Source organism: Tachysurus vachellii, chromosome 1 (genome assembly GCF_030014155.1).
Source record: "Tachysurus vachellii isolate PV-2020 chromosome 1, HZAU_Pvac_v1, whole genome shotgun sequence".
NCBI lineage: Eukaryota > Metazoa > Chordata > Actinopteri > Siluriformes > Bagridae > Tachysurus > Tachysurus vachellii.
Genome location: NC_083460.1, coordinates 7,831,442 through 7,848,845, shown reverse-complemented (window position 1 = coordinate 7,848,845; position 17,404 = coordinate 7,831,442). Strand labels below are relative to the sequence as shown.

The window sequence follows — 17,404 nt, the reverse complement described above, 5'->3', positions numbered from 1 at the left end:
TCAATGATACCATCATTATGCTTTTAATAATATAATTCTGATTTCCGTTTAGATGGACAGCTGTACTCTGCTACATCTTCGAATTTCTTGGGCTCAGAACCAGTTGTGATGCGGAGCTTAGATCAACTGAATTCCTGACTTCATGGCTTAATGGTATGAATGTAAATTTTATTACACTAAGTAAGGGACTGATGAGTCTTCTGGTTTCATATATAATTTAAAACTCAACTTTACATCTCGTAACTTTCTTTAATTCTTTGAGATTGTGACTGAGTAGTTTAGAGTCACTGAATAGTTATTGCATGTGGCTGAGGCAGATGACAACCCAGTTCAAACAAAGACCTTAGGTGATGACAAAATACCTGGGTGGGGAAATATAAGCACATAGTTCCTAATTCTGCATCAGTACTTAAACTGGATGTAACTAAAAAATGCACAAGAATAGCTAATCATCAAGATGGGAAACGATTATAAATCAAATATAAGATTAATCACCCTGCATTTGATGCTTTTATACATGAATAGATCTTTTTTCCTATTTGCGCGTTTTTTTTTTTTTTTTTTTTTTTTTTTTTTTAAAGTAATAAATGCTTAAAATGACAGATTATCTGCTTATAGAACAATACTTTTACCAAAAAAATTTTTGGTTGGATTTTATAATGTTAATTAGTAAATAAATATAACTATTGTCACTTGCTGTCACTTTTTTGAAGCATTGTTCTCATACCCTCTGATCTCTCCTTGCTAGGGGGATGTGAGAGGACAGCGGACATTGCAGAAAAAGTGGACGTCATTTCTAAAGACTCACCTGGACTGTCCTGTCCCTCAAACCAGACTACCACTTCTCATACAGGATGTGTTCCTCTTCTGTCCAGACACCTGGAAAACCTGTATATTCTATGGTGTCTTCACTCCTCAGGGGTGAGTAATGTTCAGTTCAAAAATGCCAGCAGAATATGTTTAAATAACTGCAGTGAAGAAGACAAGTTGTGATTTTGAATGTAATCAGGATTGTGGTTGAATACCAGACCAACAATAGTCACACCTTAAGGCAGAGGACTTAAACGTTACCATTTGTGTTAGATCAGCCTGAGCTCAAAGGCATGTGAAGATCATCATGGTTAGGTTTCCCATTTGACCTAACAGACTATATTTTAACAACTCACTGGTATTTTATAGTCAATAATGGTTTGCCATTAACTTCAGAATTACAGATTATGGTACACACATTAGTTTGGATGGCACAGTGGTTTAATGGTTAGCACGCTTGCCTCACACCTCAAATGTTTGGGATTTGATTCCCTAAACTGCCTTGTGTAAAGGGAGCTTGCATGTTCTCCCTGTACTCTTGTTTCCTCCTGCAGTCCAAAAGCCTCGTAGTCTGTTGGATAGGATCTCTAAATTTCCAAGGGATAGGCTCCAGGTTCCTCACAACCCTCTGTAGGGTAAGCTCTATAAATGTTGGATGTATTTGCAATGTGTTCCCATTTTAAATCGCACTAGCATTTTATTTCTGATTCAGACATTACGTATGATTTGTTTAATGTAATAAAGGATACATAATGTACCTGTACACCAAAGAACTCCATACAAATGCACATTTACACACTTGTTCAAACCTTTGGACAATTAAGTGCAGCCCATAGAAAGTGCTGGATGGAAACGGGCACATGGAGAGAACTTATGGAGAAAATCTCCACACAAATGCACAGGATCAACCTGGGGACCCTGGCATTATGAGGTGGCAATGCTGCAAAGACCTTGCTGTCTTTGTATTGCATATACTATTTCATAATGTGCATTATGATATGAGAATTATTTAGTACTACACACTCGTATGAAAACCTGACTCAAATTTAATCATGGATACAATTGCCTCAAACAACTTTATTTTTATTCTGATATGAAATTAATAAATTGTAGGAGTTTACATGATGCTATAAGGTGTGTTCAAATTATCTAAGGGTGTCAACCTATAAATCAATGTAAATCAAGGAAATGCTTAAATATAATTTTATTTCTGTTTTTTCTTCCTACTTGCATATGAGTAATGCTGAGACATCCAGTTAAAAACAAAAATGTGCAGAAATGAATCACAATTGTAGCATATTCAAACATTAATTAGACATACTGTAGTTTTATTAACCACTGACTTATGACACTTGTTTCATAGCTGTAATTTTACTGACCGGTAAATGCCGGAGTACTCAGCAGTGTGTCAGAATAATTAAGTCAGAATATAATATAGTATTATACTGCATACTGAAATTTATTTATTTATTTTTTTTTTGGAGTGTATTTCCAGATCCAAGGAAATTATGGTCCCAGTTCCTATTGATGCTCTTATAATTTCCTGAGTAATAGCTTACGTAATGACGGGCATTTTCTCTCCAAAAATACCACCTATGCAGTAGTTACCCTTCAGCTCATCCGAGACCACCCACTGATGGATCAGACAGTGAAGCCTTCTGAGCAGCCCCTACTGGTGAAGAAAGGAGCTGTGTTTACTCGTATAGTGGTGGCCAGCACTACTGCCCTGAATGGGAGCAGCCATCAGGTCATGTTTATTGGCACAGATACATAAATGTAAATTTAGTGTACAGGTTACATAATTTATACAGACTTATCCATGTATGTGTTAGTGTTCAATCAACTGTACAATCTTTGTAACAGCAAGTGGTAGCTGCTTTTCTTTTTGTTTTATAGTATGTAGTATATGGAGCTGATGGGATAGTTATTGACTTTTGTCACAAGAAAAAAAAATAAAGCAAAATGTGACCGTGTCAATACTTGCCATTAGCATTAGTGATATTAGTGAAAATCATGCAGAGACGGCTGTGTCTAAGAATCAAGTGTTTTTTTTTTTTTTTTTTTTTTTTTTTTAAATTGGAACTTTGTATGACATTAGACTAATTAATTGATTTTATAAAGGCGAAGAAATAGTTATCTGTTTTTAGTTTTGGAGAATGATCGAAATGCATTTTCACTTGAGTGAATTGTTTTTATTCTTTTAATAATTTTACAAAATATTTTAGAAATAAAATTTTCCTACTGCTATTAACACATTTTATTTACATGCAAATCTATCTTTTTTTTGCCCTCATCATTCGCACGAGTAGAACTAATATAAAATAATACTTAATGACTTTCCCATCATGGCTATACCAGTACTCTTCTGGTTCATTTAATTATTTCTACTTGTGATTCAGTTTTAGTTTGATTCTGTTATAGTTTGACCATCTTTTTAATAATTGCTGCACATATTGTTTCAGGGTCAGCTGTATGCAGGCTCAGAGGAAGCAACGGTGCAGATGCCACTGAGTACATGTGACCATTACGCTTCCTTTATAGACTGTGTGCTGGCCAGAGACCCGTACTGCGGCTGGGACCTCAGCGCTGAACGCTGCATTGCTATAAAAAACATTCATCCAGATACACACAGGTACTCAGCATATACTTCTCAGCTGCTGTAATATAGTGCTGTAAGGAAAAAAATCATGATGTGGTGTGCTGTTGTAGGAAAACCGGCAAAAAGGAACAATGGGTGTGATGTGACCTGAAGTTTAACTTTTAGTAATTATTTACTTTTTAATTATTAACTTTAAATAATTATTTTATTTTAATTACATTACAAAACATTATAAATCTATTCATCTCAGTATTTTACAGTATTTATTTTACTCTTTATTGACCTACAGTAGATTATCTGGAGCTAACAGTAACGTATTAAGGTTTATATTAATGTGTTCATTTTATGTGCCTTCCAGCTAGATCTACTGCAAGTCCTTGTTATAAAAAATTCACTTAATCACCTTCTGACCAATCAGAATCAAGATTCAAACATCACTGTGGTCTAAAATATTGCTCTAGACTCTACTCTAGAGAGGGAAGGTTAGATACATTGAATTTCCAGTCATGTCCATCTATTTTTTTTTTTTTCTCCAGTTAGGTGGTTCAGAGTCTGAGAGATGGAAATGCTGCATGTTTTCCTGTTGTCAGTATGTAAACAGGTGGCCTTTTACATTCTTTGGTTCAGCCGCAGGTCCAGGACCAGCAGAAATCTCTCTTGGCCCTCAATATCCTGGTCATTATAAGAACACTATTATTAGCTCTTGTGGTATGGAACTTCTACAAAGGGCATTTTGCTGTCCAGAGATGCTTGGAAAAAGCTGAGGAAAGTCCACAGAGTGTGTTTGTCTGTCAGGAGCCACTGCAAATTGTTCAAGAAAGTTCAACAGAAATAACAATCAACAGAATAGCTGAATCCCCTGATATGACAAACCAGCATAATTGAGACAAATTGCTCCAGTGAAGTTTATTTTTTATTTTGCAGACACCTCAATGACAAATCCAACATAATCCAGTTTCATAGCTCAAGTCACACAATCTGAACTGATTGGAGATTTAAAAACAGTTTTATTACACTTTATTATTTCATGTTATTTGTAGACCTCAGTATTGCTTAAAACCCTAAAGCAGTGAAACAGGTTTAAGCACAGTATATTGTTTGCCAATTAAAAACAAAGGCCAAAATAGATGTGATGTATTGAAGATTGTATATGGACTACTGAAGAGGATTATACAACCAGTCATCCATGGGATGGCAGCATAATTCATATTTCCTTCATAAATCTGTATTCTGGGGGATTCATTGAATGAGAGTGACCACCAGTTATGTTTTTTCTTTTTTAAAAAATTTTTTTTTGATTATTCAAGCTAGTGTTAAATGGTTTTGCGGAGGTCTCTGTGCATTAGAGCCTGTGCTCGTCTTTCCAGACAGGATACACAAAAGATTCTTTCAAAATCCATGTCAGATAACACCTTTGGCACGTCTAGACATCTACACTGAACACATTTTTTAAAAACCTGTAGCTGTTGAAGCTTCCAGATTCAGCACTGTGTTTCCAGGGCAGTAGCTCAATGAAATTTGCAGGACTTTTTTACCTCTCTCTCAATGTATCTTTTTTTTTTTTTTAAATTCTAACATTTTGTGAGCATTTTTTTTTTTTAATGTAAAATAAATGTTTGTGTAATGTCTTGTGTACAGAACCATTATTTTCAGTCTACGTGACTTGTAAGGAAAATTAAGTTGTTGTTTAAAAAAGATTTTTATTGTTGCAAAATAATATGAAAACATAACCATTAAAATCTAATCATTTGAGGAGAGTCAATTCAGTTATATAAAAATATCCAGAATTTGCTTTACTATCATTTTAATTACAGGTTAACCTCATCCACATATCTTTTAAATTACTTTTGTTCCCATGAGTAAAGACCTGGTGTAAAGTTTATTGTTTACTCAACAATGAAATGCTGCACTGCAATGTGAAAGCATCTTAAGTAACTTACATATTCACGTTGAAGTTTAAACTTAAGTACAAGATAACTGTTTGTACAGATGTCTTGAGCATCAGCTTCTCATCTCCTGTAGCAATAGCGCTTGAAATGAAACCACAGCTGAAGATTCCCTTGGAGAACTGGCAGCAGAAGCCGTGTCGATGTGAGCACTCCCATTCATGGATGACCATCTTAAATACAATGTCCTCGTAGGGCGGCCTGGCGTGAAAACGCATAATGCTAATTTCCTTGTTGTCCAGACTCGGATCAAGGAAGTACTGAGGCATGGAACATTTGTCGATCAGGTCCGGGTAGAAGATGTTTAACTAGTAACCCTGGACAATTTTGGGGGGTGACTTTGGAGGCAATGACAACTACAGCAATGAGGTGACAACAGAGAATTTGACATGACAAACAGCTGACCACTTCATATTTCCATGCTAACTTTCATTTCCCATGAACACAACTGTGACCTGCAGATGTCTGCGAGCGAGCTGGAGGTGCTGGATGCCTTCTTCTGTATCAACGACATGTGTGTCGAGCGAGAGCTCGGCGGGCTGCAGGAGCACGGGACTGTAACGACCCAAGTCGTACTCAGCCTGGTTCTGCCTCCATCAGATCCTTGTCCGTCAGCACAGACTCCGCTGCTCCACTTTTCTCTCCCTCCTCACCCTCTTCTGCATCTCCTTCTCACCTCCCCCCCTTCTCTGCAGAGGCTCTGGAGCTCGGCCCTGCCTCTCATCTCCACTTTCTTCCTCTTTGTATTTACTTTCCTCTGCCTGCATCGGCAGACAGGTATAAAGGGCGGCTTTCCTTACCCTATATTTTGACAGTATTATGACCCCAATAAAACAATAAAATCATAACCCATAATCGATAAAATCATAAAGTTTATGACTAATTATATCATGTTTACTGATAGGAATAGGTCAAAGGTCAGACCTTTTATCTGACATATGTATGTCATGATTTTATGTTAGGTTTAGGTTAAAAGTTCATAATAAATTTAATGATTGTATTGATATATTGCTTACCGATAGGATTTATTTGTGTTGACTCCAAGTAGTTAAAGACCCCCCTTTCCCTCCCACCACCCCCTATTTCATATTGGTTAGCCCCAATGTGTCTGCTTCAAGTAGATAGGTAACAAGTAATTAAAACCATGTGTTTGATTCACCTTTTTTTAAAGGTTTGTTTATGACCTCAGATGAAACAGTATTGTAAAAAAAGGCCATGTGTGTTTGTTCCAAGGTGATAGGAGACAAGTAATTAAAACTCATGTTTGATCCGGGGTGATAGGGTTACCCCCTCCCCTCAGACTAGGTGGTAATCAAATCATGATTATGCCACTCCGCAGTCTTTTTATTTATTTTTTATTTTTTTATATTGTAACCAATCATAAGCAAACAAACAAACAAGGTACATAATCAAATCACAAAGTAACATTACAATAATCAGCCATAGGTTGAGCATAGCCAATAACAAACAGAGATCACAATAAAACAAACTGACAAAAAAAATAAAATGAATAAAAATAAAATAAATAAAAAAAAATACAAATTAGTAAATAAATATATATGTATCAAAATAAATCAAAAGGGCTTTATTTCAAATTAGTTCATTTCTGTCTAACAGAGAAATCAATTTGAGGGCTTTTGTGTGTTTAACTAATTTTAAGGATTCGCACAAGAGTTTAAACTCATTCATCCACTGGTTAAAGTTAGGTCTAGATTTAAACCATCTGCACTTATGAATGAAAAACTTCCCAAGACATAACAAGAAATTACAACCAATTACAATTTCAACCTCCCTAGACTGTAACCAGTTTTGCATATCTCTCCAAAAAGGTTGCACCATATCACAAAAGAAGAACACATGCTGTATTTGTTTCACAAAAAACACAGTTATTCACATCAAGATTAAATTTCAATCTTAAAAATTCGTTGGTGGACTAAATCTCATTTAAAATTTTGAAATTCACCTCTTTAGCTTTAGGAGGGAGGGGGAAAGACAAATATTTTTTTTCTTATTTTTTTAATTTCAGAGTTATCAAAATCCTTAAGCATGTAGTCCCGTTTAATAGGGTTTGGATAATAAGCATGTAAAATTTTCTAATGACTCTGTTTGTGCATTTTTGTCACAAAAGTCACAACCTTCTAAGGAGAGCTGCCTCTATTCTGGGGAGACCTTGGAGAACAAAATGTCTTCTCTAACCATTAATCTTACAACAATTGGAATAGCTCTAATTATTCTATTGTAAACATTAACAGAGCACTGCAGTTGGTATTTCTCACAAAATTCTCTGTATGCCACCCCGCATAGTTAGGAAATAGTTAGGAGCGTCTCTCAGACTGATCGTTAGCCAAGGGGGGGGGGGGGGGGGGACGACGACGACGACGACCTATAACGTCACACAATGTGAGCAAACGCGCGCACACGCGCAAACGCGCAGACGTCCCTCTGAGCAAACACGCGCACACGCCCCCATGAGCAAACGCGCATGAGCAAAAACGCGCACACGCCCACTGACAAAACACCAGCACACGCGCAAACGCGCATGAGCAAAAACGGGCACACGCCCCCTGAGCAAACACGCGCAAACGCGCATACGTCCCCCTGAGATAAACACACATGAACAAAAACGCGCACACGCCCCCTGAGCAAACGCGCATGAGCAAAAGCAGGCATAGAGAACACACAAACGCGCACACGCCCGCCTGAGCAAACGCGCATGAGCAAAAACGCGCACACGCCCCCTGAGCAAACACGCGCACACGCGAAAACGCGCACACGCCCCCTAAGCAAACGCGAAAACGCGGCCCTCAAGGGGAATTCCATTCTAACTCTTAGATTTGTGTTTTCAGTTGATTGTTTTATCACATATTACTAAGATACTAAGATAGATTCCAAACATATATACAAAAATAACTTTAAAGCATCTTTAATGGAATCAAACAAAATCCAGAGACAAATTGTAGTGTTTGGACTCATTAGAAACTTTCCTCTTCCAATACAAAATTCTACCAATAAATGTATAACATGTATTTGAACAGTTTGAACCTGTTCATCTTGGATTTTTAAGATTTTAACCAAATAATCTGCTGTCTTTCCAGTTCTGGATGCCTTCTGTCTGCACAAGGTCATAATCGAGGAAGATGTCGGTCAAGCACTGAGTAAAATGTGTTGGGCAGGTTCTGGTTTGTAATCAGTTGGAACTCTGCATACACTTAAGTTTTTAAAAAGACATGACAGAAAACAAAAGCATATTTATAGATGAATTTGGTAAATCTACTTCCATCCCATTGAGCAAAAAAGAGCCCTATATAAAGTAAAGAACCCAACTACACCGAATGTGGTGTATGTTATCAGCAAATGAATAACAGAAAAAGTGTTACTACACATTACCTCAGACTCCATTTTAAGAGCAGGCCAGAGTTCCATTAGCTCTTTCACTGGTTCACAGTGGTCTGTCGTCACAGGGCAAATGTGGTCTGCATCATCTTTCTAATGAGGGGTAGGTTCTTTATAGGTTCTTAGAATTCCTTATGCTTAACACAAAGTTAATTACTATAAAGTTATAAAATCATGAAAATGGAATACAACTAATACTGTTTTCATAGTAATGTGTTTGTTTCATACCATGTGTAGAGATAGATAATTGTATATTAATATTTTATGTTATAACAGTATAAGGCGGGTACTACATCATTGGTGTAGTGTTAGTGGTTCAATATCAAGTAGGAATATGGTAGTAGTTCTGGACTTATACTGGAGCACTGCTTTATACTTTAGATTCTGAACAGACATTCTCAGATGTGCAAATATCATTCTGTCAGAACTTGACCACAATATAGTTCTACATCACTTTGCCAACTTAGTTTTAAAGCATCTTAAATTGTATAGTTGCTTTCCTACATACAGTACATTCCTGCAATCGCACTTGCTTTCTCACTCTCCTATAACTGTGTATCAATGGGCACCAAGCACGACAACACATTAGAAAAATCTTTTCCATTTTATTTAGTTTTTGTCCGTAGCAGTTAATATAGCTTTTATACTGGTAAAGATTGCTTTTGTTGTTTTTAAAAGTCACATGTAGCATTGGTGTGCATTACAAGCTCATTTACGGAGGTTTGAGATGAACAAATGTCTTGAAAAATAATCTATCGCTTTTGTAGCATGCACTTCACTTTGCATAGTGACATCATTACCACATGGGTTGTTCATTATCATTGTTTAATTATTCCTTTAGACACAACTATGAACTGTGAATACACGGATGAACAGTGTTTATAAAGTTTTGTTTAGATTAAACCGGTGTAACTGTTGACTATGGAAATTCACTACATAAAAAAGACATACTTATAATAGATTGTAAAAAACACATTGAACACTTACTGTGTCACCAATAATCCTGATTAATTTAAAATGTTTATTTGATTTTTTCATTTTAAATATTTTATCATTATACATTTGGAGAGTTGTATAATAGTTTGCTTGCAGCTCATTTTACCTCAATTTTTCAAAAACTTTTGAAATTCTAATGTTGAAACAACAGAAATAAATACAATGAAATTATACCCTTAAGGGTCACTTACTTAACACATACTGCTAATAGTTTAAGTTAATCAAAAATAATTTATCTTCTTCTTCTTTCGGCTTTTCCCTTCAGGGGTCGCCACAGCGAATCATCTCTCTCCACTTAAACTCCTGTACCTTCTTCACCTCTTCACCCTGTAACCTTACTGTTCCACTTCCCTCACTTTCATTCACACACATGTACTCAGTCTTACTATTTAGTTTAATAAAATCAAAAGTGAAAAAAAGAACTAGAAACTCAAAATACTTAAGATAGTTGAATTGTTTTATAAAAATAAGTTGACACTACTCAATCTATTTTTTGTAGGATTATTTTCAATTCTAATTTTTTAGCTTCTGAAGTGGGAGAATTATTTGAACGTGTGCCATGTGCCATGTCTAATGTAAAAATGTCTTAACAATTCTTTATTCAACAAAACACACCAATTTAAGAATTACGCACTATCACCCCTAGATCCTATCACCCCGGATCAAAGATGAGTTTTAATTACTTGTCTCCTATCACCTTGGAACAAACACACATGGCCTTTTTTTTTTTTACAATACTGTTTCATCTGAGGTCATAAACCCCCCTTTAAAAAAAAAAAAAGAAAAAAAAAAAAGAAAAAATCCCCTATCTCATTGGTACAAACACATGGCCTTTTTTACAATACTGTATCATCTGAGGTCATTAAACCCCCCTTTAAAAAAAAAAATCTCCTATGTGTATGTGTGTGTGTGTGTGTGTGTGTGTGTGTTTTCATCCACCCTCCGTGGTTACTGAAGATGTATCTCATTTAAATTATCAACAAGGTCACATTCCATTTTCTTTTTCTACTTTTTCACACAGAAACTAATGAGAAATATTGGGTACAAACATTTGTACTCAAACTATGTATTCTATTTTTTTTAGTTGGTTTTTTTTTAAAGACAAAGTCAGTTGACAGCCTCATTATATTTGGACTCAGTGTAAGTAACTAACAATACAGTATGTCCTACTGACTCAGGATCAGAAGGAGCTTTATTACCAAGTGCGCTTGTGCACGTTCAGCTCAGTACTTACTGGTCTCCGAGCAGCATTGCTCAATGGCATAGGATGGAACTCAACATTTGCAGATTTTTGTTTTAATCACATATTAAATGTGGACTGATCTCCATCCCAGTCATAATATAAACACAGGCCTATACTAATAAAAACAATTCTGACTTCTATGTCTTTATTGAATACATAAAGAAAAAAAAGAGAAAAAATCTCCTGTCTCATTGGTACAAACACATGGCCTTTTTTTTACAATAATGTTTCATCTGAGGTCATAAAACCCACCCTTTTTAAAAAAAATACTGGTCTCCTATAAAAAACATGGTTTTAATTACTTGTCACCTATCTACTTGAAGCAGATATATTGGGGCTAACCAATATGAAAGAGGGGGTGGTGGAAGGGAAAGGGGGGTCTTTAACTACTTGGAGTCAACAGAAATAAATCCTATCGGTAAGCAATATATCAATACAACCATTAACTTTATTGTTATGAACTTTTAACCTAAACCTAACATAATAAAATCATGACATACATCTGTCAGATCAAAGGTCTGACCTTTGACCTATTCCTATCAGTAAACATTATATAATTACAGTCATAAACTTTATTTATGATTTTATGATTTTATCGATTATGGTTTATGGTTTTATTGTTTTATTGGGGTCATGAAACTGTCAAAATATAGGGTAAGGAAAGTCGCCCTTTATATCTCTCTATCGGCAACTCTGCAGTGGCCTGTCAGGGAGAGTAAGAAGAAAAGGTCATGGAAAAAAGGTAATAAAATCAAGTATATCTTGGATAGATTTTTTTACACTTAAAAAAACAAAAACAAAAAAACAAAAAAACAAACAAACAAACAATCATTAAAATAGAAAATGACCAAATAAATAATAGAAATTATTCCATTAATGAATTAAAGGAATTATACTGTATAAATACACATTACATACCGACACAAATAAATAAACAGATAAAGCGTAAGTCAAATAAAGCATTATGGTTTACAGTTTTTTTCAGTCGCTAACAAGCGTTTGTCCAAACAGTTGTCACATTTTCAAAACTCTAAACACAATTAGCACAGCATCAGTCTTTTGTGGCCATACCATTCACACATTTCATGTCATTTTCACACAATATGCAATCAGTGAACACATTTCCACAATGCTTACATTTTTTTAACAGACAAGCTATACCTCCCAACAAAATTATAGATTGTTTTTGTAGTATTCACGAATGTTAACACACATCATCCCACAATAGCAAAAACAATATTCCAAACCTTAGATACAGTATAAAAACCTCTGCTTCTGCAATGATATCAGTTCAAAAACAATATATCTCAGCTGATAATAAACAAACAATTGAATAATTGACACACAGCTGATTTATGTTGGGTGAATTGGGCCAACCACAGCTGATTCCAGTCTGGCTTAGACTCAGTGGCAGGGGTTATTTTTTTATATTACTATAAAATGAGGACTTTGAGGAGTGATGTTTTTGGAAACAGAAACAGAAAAAGACAAACACTGTAATGTCTGGACATGGAAGAGGAAGAGCAAGGGGCCCAGGGAGAAGACCAGCTCCAGTGAGAGATGCAGGGCCAGGGAGAGGTGCAGTGAGAGGTGCAGTGAGAGGTGCAGTAGGAGGTGCAGGTGCAGTGAGAGGTGCAGGTGCAGGAAGAGGAGCAGGCCCAAGGAGAGGGCAAGGTAGAGGTGTAAGAATGCGTGGTGGTGGCATTCCAAGGGCTGCAAGAACAGTAGTCAGTGATGAAATTCGTGCCACTATCATTGACCATGTACAACCACGGTCTCTCACTAAGAGAGGCTGGTGAAAGAGTGCAACCCAATTTTAGGCGGTCAACGGTTGCCTCCATTATTCGCATCTTTCAACAAACCAGCAGGTAAGTATTGCATTTTACATGGATTGTTTCTATTCTCACTTGATATGTCAATAAGGACATACAGTAATGCATGTGTTGATAATTTTCCCCTCTAAAGAATGCAATGTCTTCCACCCTCTGGGGGAAGAGGAAAGCTCCTCAATAATGATCAAGAGCTTGCCATTGTAGAAATGGTTGTTGCAAATAATGCAATAAAACTGCATGAAATTAAAACTAGAATTGTGCAGGACCATGAGATATTTGGCAATATAGAAAGCATCAGCCTCACAACCATTACACGGACATTGTCCAAACACAGAGTGCGGATGAAGCAGCTCTACACTGTTCCCTTTGAGAGGCACAGTGAGAGAGTCAAGGAGCTACGATGACAATATGTCCAGGTATAGTGTATATTCAATTCAATGTCCAGTTCTATAAGCTTTGCACTTTGCAAGTAGGTAGCCTACACAGTAATAGGTTACAGTACAGTATGGTATGCAGTAATGACATGATATACATAAACTTTGTTTCAGAGAGTTATGGAATTGAAGGCCAACCAGGCCCCTCATGAATTCATTTACATAGATGAGGCAGGATTCAATCTATCCAAAAGGCGTCGACGTGGACGAAATATAATTGGAAAAAGGGCCACAGTTGATGTGCCAGGACAGAGAGGGGCAAACATTACCATGTGTGCAGCAATGGCAAATGCAGGATTACTCCTTCACAGATGTCAGGTTGGACCCTATAATACCGAGCGCCTCCTTGCCTTTCTCAATGATCTCCACCAGCGCCTGGTACCAGAGCAGGATCAGGAGGGTGAAAACATGAGGACCTTTGTAATTACCTGGGACAATGTTGCTTTCCATCATTCGCAAGCAATAACAGCATGGTTTGAAGTCCACCCAAGACTGGTACTGTAAGTCTCTTTCTTCCACCCTATTCACCTTTCCTCAACCCCATAGAGGAGTTCTTTTCTGCATGGAGGTGGAAGGTTTATGACCATCAGCCACATGACCAGATGTCCCTCCTTGAAGCCATGGATGCTGGCAGCAGGGACATCACAGTTCAAGATTGCCAAGGGTGGATCCGAAATACCAAGCGGTTTTATCCCAGGTGCATCACCTTGGATGATACTGTATCAGATGTGATATTGACGAAAACATGTGGCCTAACCCTGAAGATCGCAGGGATTAGATACATTAATTTTGTGCTATTTTTAGTTCCCCCCTTCTTATCTGGGCTTTTTGCTGTTTTGTTTTTTGTTTTGTTTTTTGTTTTTCAGAATGCTCTTATATATGATATTTTGTTCATTGTAAGCAATACTGTACAACTTTTTCTGTTCTATTATATTGTGTTTCTACTGTACCTCCTTTAGTAAACAGTAAAGAAAAAAATAACTGATTTGCTTTTTACTGGAATGCCTTTGAATATGAACATTTCTGTACATGTGGACATACAGTTCCCAACTAAGAAATTTTGTGTAAAAGGTGGATTGCATGTTACCTGAAACATAAAAGTCTATTCAGTTTTTCTAATGTCAACAATAGCCAGTATTTTGAAACCTGGTGTACTTTGATTGACTGCATATACCTTGTGAAGTGAAAACAAGTGTTATTCTTTGACACATTAATTTCATTTTGAGTCAGATTTCCAGTGTTTCGGTAAAGTTAGTGTGTGCAGAGGAAGATGTGTTCTGTTTTGAAATGGAGAGTTAGTATATATTTAACAAAATGTGTTTCTGAGAGGAAAATTATCAATTTGGCCAATTGTGTTTTGTAGGTGTAAGTCTGTGTTAAGAGTCTAAAAAAATTATCTTAAGTATAGGTAAGCGCTTGTTAGCGATTGAAAAAACTGTAAAAGAAATGTGGTTAAAAAAGCATAGATTTAAAAGAGAATATATTAAATGTGGCATATTAAATATATGATAAATAGTCAAAAAGTTTTTCTGCGTGAGAAATACGATGTGTGGCGGGAGAGCGTGACAAATGACCCAAATGCATGACTGTCACTCTCAATGCGTGACACTTGACAGCCCTGTATATATATATATATATACTTATACCATTCTCGCGCCAGACGTAACTACTTCACCTAAAACATGTTCCCTTCCCCACATCGTAAATATATTCAGTCTTTTTTTTTTAATGCTTACAAACACAAGGACCTTTCTGGCATTTACCTTCTGCAGCTCCCTGTGATTCTCCTCCTGGATAAGCTTGTTTCTTTCCTTCAGCTCCTTTTCACCCAAGTGCCCAATTCCCTTCAACTCAAGAGCCTACAGAGCAAACACACATCATGGACACTTTTAAAATGGCAACAGGATTATTTCACAGAATTGACAGTTCTATTTGGGGGCACGGTGGCTTAGTGGTTAGCACGTTCGCCTTACACCTCCAGGGTTGGGGTTCGATTCCCGCCTCCACCTTGTGTGTGTGGAGTTTGCATGTTCTCCCCGTGCCTCGTGGGTTTCCTCCGGGTACTCCGGTTTCCTCCCCCGGTCCAAAGACATGCATAGTAGGTTGATTGGCATCTCTGGAAAATTGTCCCTAGTGTGTGAATGGGAGTGTGTGTGTGCCCTGCGATGGGTTGGCACTCCGTCCAGGCTGTATCCTGCCTTGATGCCCGATGACGCCTGAGATAGGCACAGGCTCCCCGTGACCCGAGGTAGTTCGGATAAGCGGTAAAAGATGAATGAATGAATGAATGACAGTTCTATTTGCTTATGACAGAATGCTTGATTCTGATTGGTCAAATGCTGTTAATTTATTTTCTTTAAGAACAGCTCCTTCATTACACTAGTGCCAGCTGTACTGATCTAATACCTTATTGTTTCTATATTAACAACTTAAACCAAGACAGGGAAGGATAATGTGGCCCATTATTATGAAACAGATCATTTCTATTCATATTAGGTAATTTTTTTATTTGTTAAACAATTTATGGTAAAGACGTGAGAACTGAACTTGCAAAGCTGCATGTACAAGTGTAAATTTTAAAGGTATAAAATTATCCACAGTTAGCAAGCTTGGCATGACAGCGGTAAGGAAAAACTCCCTGAGACGATATAAGGAAGTAACTGTGAGAGGAACCAGAATGAAAAATGGAACCCATCCTCATCTTGGTAACACCTAATAGTGCAGTTATATATAATTTCCCTTTTTTAAAGAATTCTACTTGTGCAACCAGAAAAAAAAATAGTTTTAATGAAGTTTCTCAGTGGTACCATCCACAGTAATCTCATGTATGCACAATCTGTTGTGTTTTAGTCTTTAGGTAATCACACTGTTAAAGCAGAGACCCTTCCATACTAATCAATTTTCTTTCTCCACAAAAGCCATAATGACTATTGTAATCCTGGACTTTTTCAAAGAAGCCGCAGCTCAACTAAATACTCTGCTTCTACTCTGAATCTGAAAATCTGCAGACATATATATATAATATATATATATTATATACACATATTATATGTGTGTGTGTGTTTGTGTGTGTGTGTGTGTGTGTGCGTGTGTTTGTGCGTGTGTGTGTGTGCGTGTGTGTTTGTGTGTGTGTGTGTGTGTGTGTGTGTGTGTGTTTTCATCCACCCTCCATGGTTACTGAAGATGTATCCCATTTAAATTATCACATCGACAAGGTCACATTCCATTTTCTTTTTCTACTTTCCAAACTGCCTTTTTCACACATAAACTAATGAGAAAGATTGGGTACAAACATTTGTACTCATTCATTCATTCATCTTCTACCGCTTATCCGAACTACCTCGGGTCACGGGGAGCCTGTGCCTATCTCAGGCGTCATCGGGCATCAAGGCAGGATACACCCTGGACGGAGTGCCAACCCATCGCAGGGCACACACACACTCTCATTCACTCACACAATCACACACTACGGACAATTTTCCAGAGATGCCAATCAACCTACCAGGAAACCGGAGTACCCGGAGGAAACCCCCGAGGCACGGGGAGAACATGCAAACTCCACACACACAAGGTGGAGGCGGGAATCGAACCCCGACCCTGTAGGTATGAGGCGAACGTGCTAACCACTAAGCCACCGTGCCTCCCCATTTGTACTCAAACTATGTATTTTATTTTTTTTTAAGAATAAGTCAGTTGACAGCCCCATTATATTTGGACCCAGCGTAAGTAACTAACAATGCAGTATGTCCTACTGACTCAGGATCAGAAGGAGCTTTATTACCAAGTGCGCTTGTGCACGTTCCGCTCAGTACTTGCTGGTCTCCGAGCAGCATTGCTCAATGGCTATAGGATGGAACTCAACATTTGCAGAGAAAAGTTTTTGTTTTAATCACATATTAAATGTGGACTGATCTCCGTCCAAGTCATAATATAAACACAGGCCTATACTAATAAAAACAATTCTGACTTTTATGTATTTATGGAATACATAAAGTCTCGTTAGACGCACTATAGATTTTTATCTGAACGGATGTCAAACAAAATTAGTTACTTCAAGATTATTATTTTTTAAATGACAGTACATGCTGTATTACCCGAATTCCACATCTATTAACTACTTTTTAGCAAATTTTCCTTGTTTATGAATGAAA

The 17,404-nt window shown here is 37.1% G+C and overlaps 1 long non-coding RNA gene across 1 annotated transcript; it reads left to right on the top strand.

Annotated features, from left to right (window-relative positions):
- The first annotated feature begins 770 nt into the window (after window positions 1-770).
- LOC132846340 (uncharacterized) lies at window positions 771-6,196 on the top strand. The gene is made up of 5 exons (XR_009648502.1): window positions 771-921; window positions 1,365-1,445; window positions 2,412-3,442; window positions 3,946-5,724; window positions 5,817-6,196. It is a non-coding gene; the product is annotated as an uncharacterized LOC132846340 (long non-coding RNA).
- The last annotated feature ends 11,208 nt before the right edge of the window (window positions 6,197-17,404 follow it).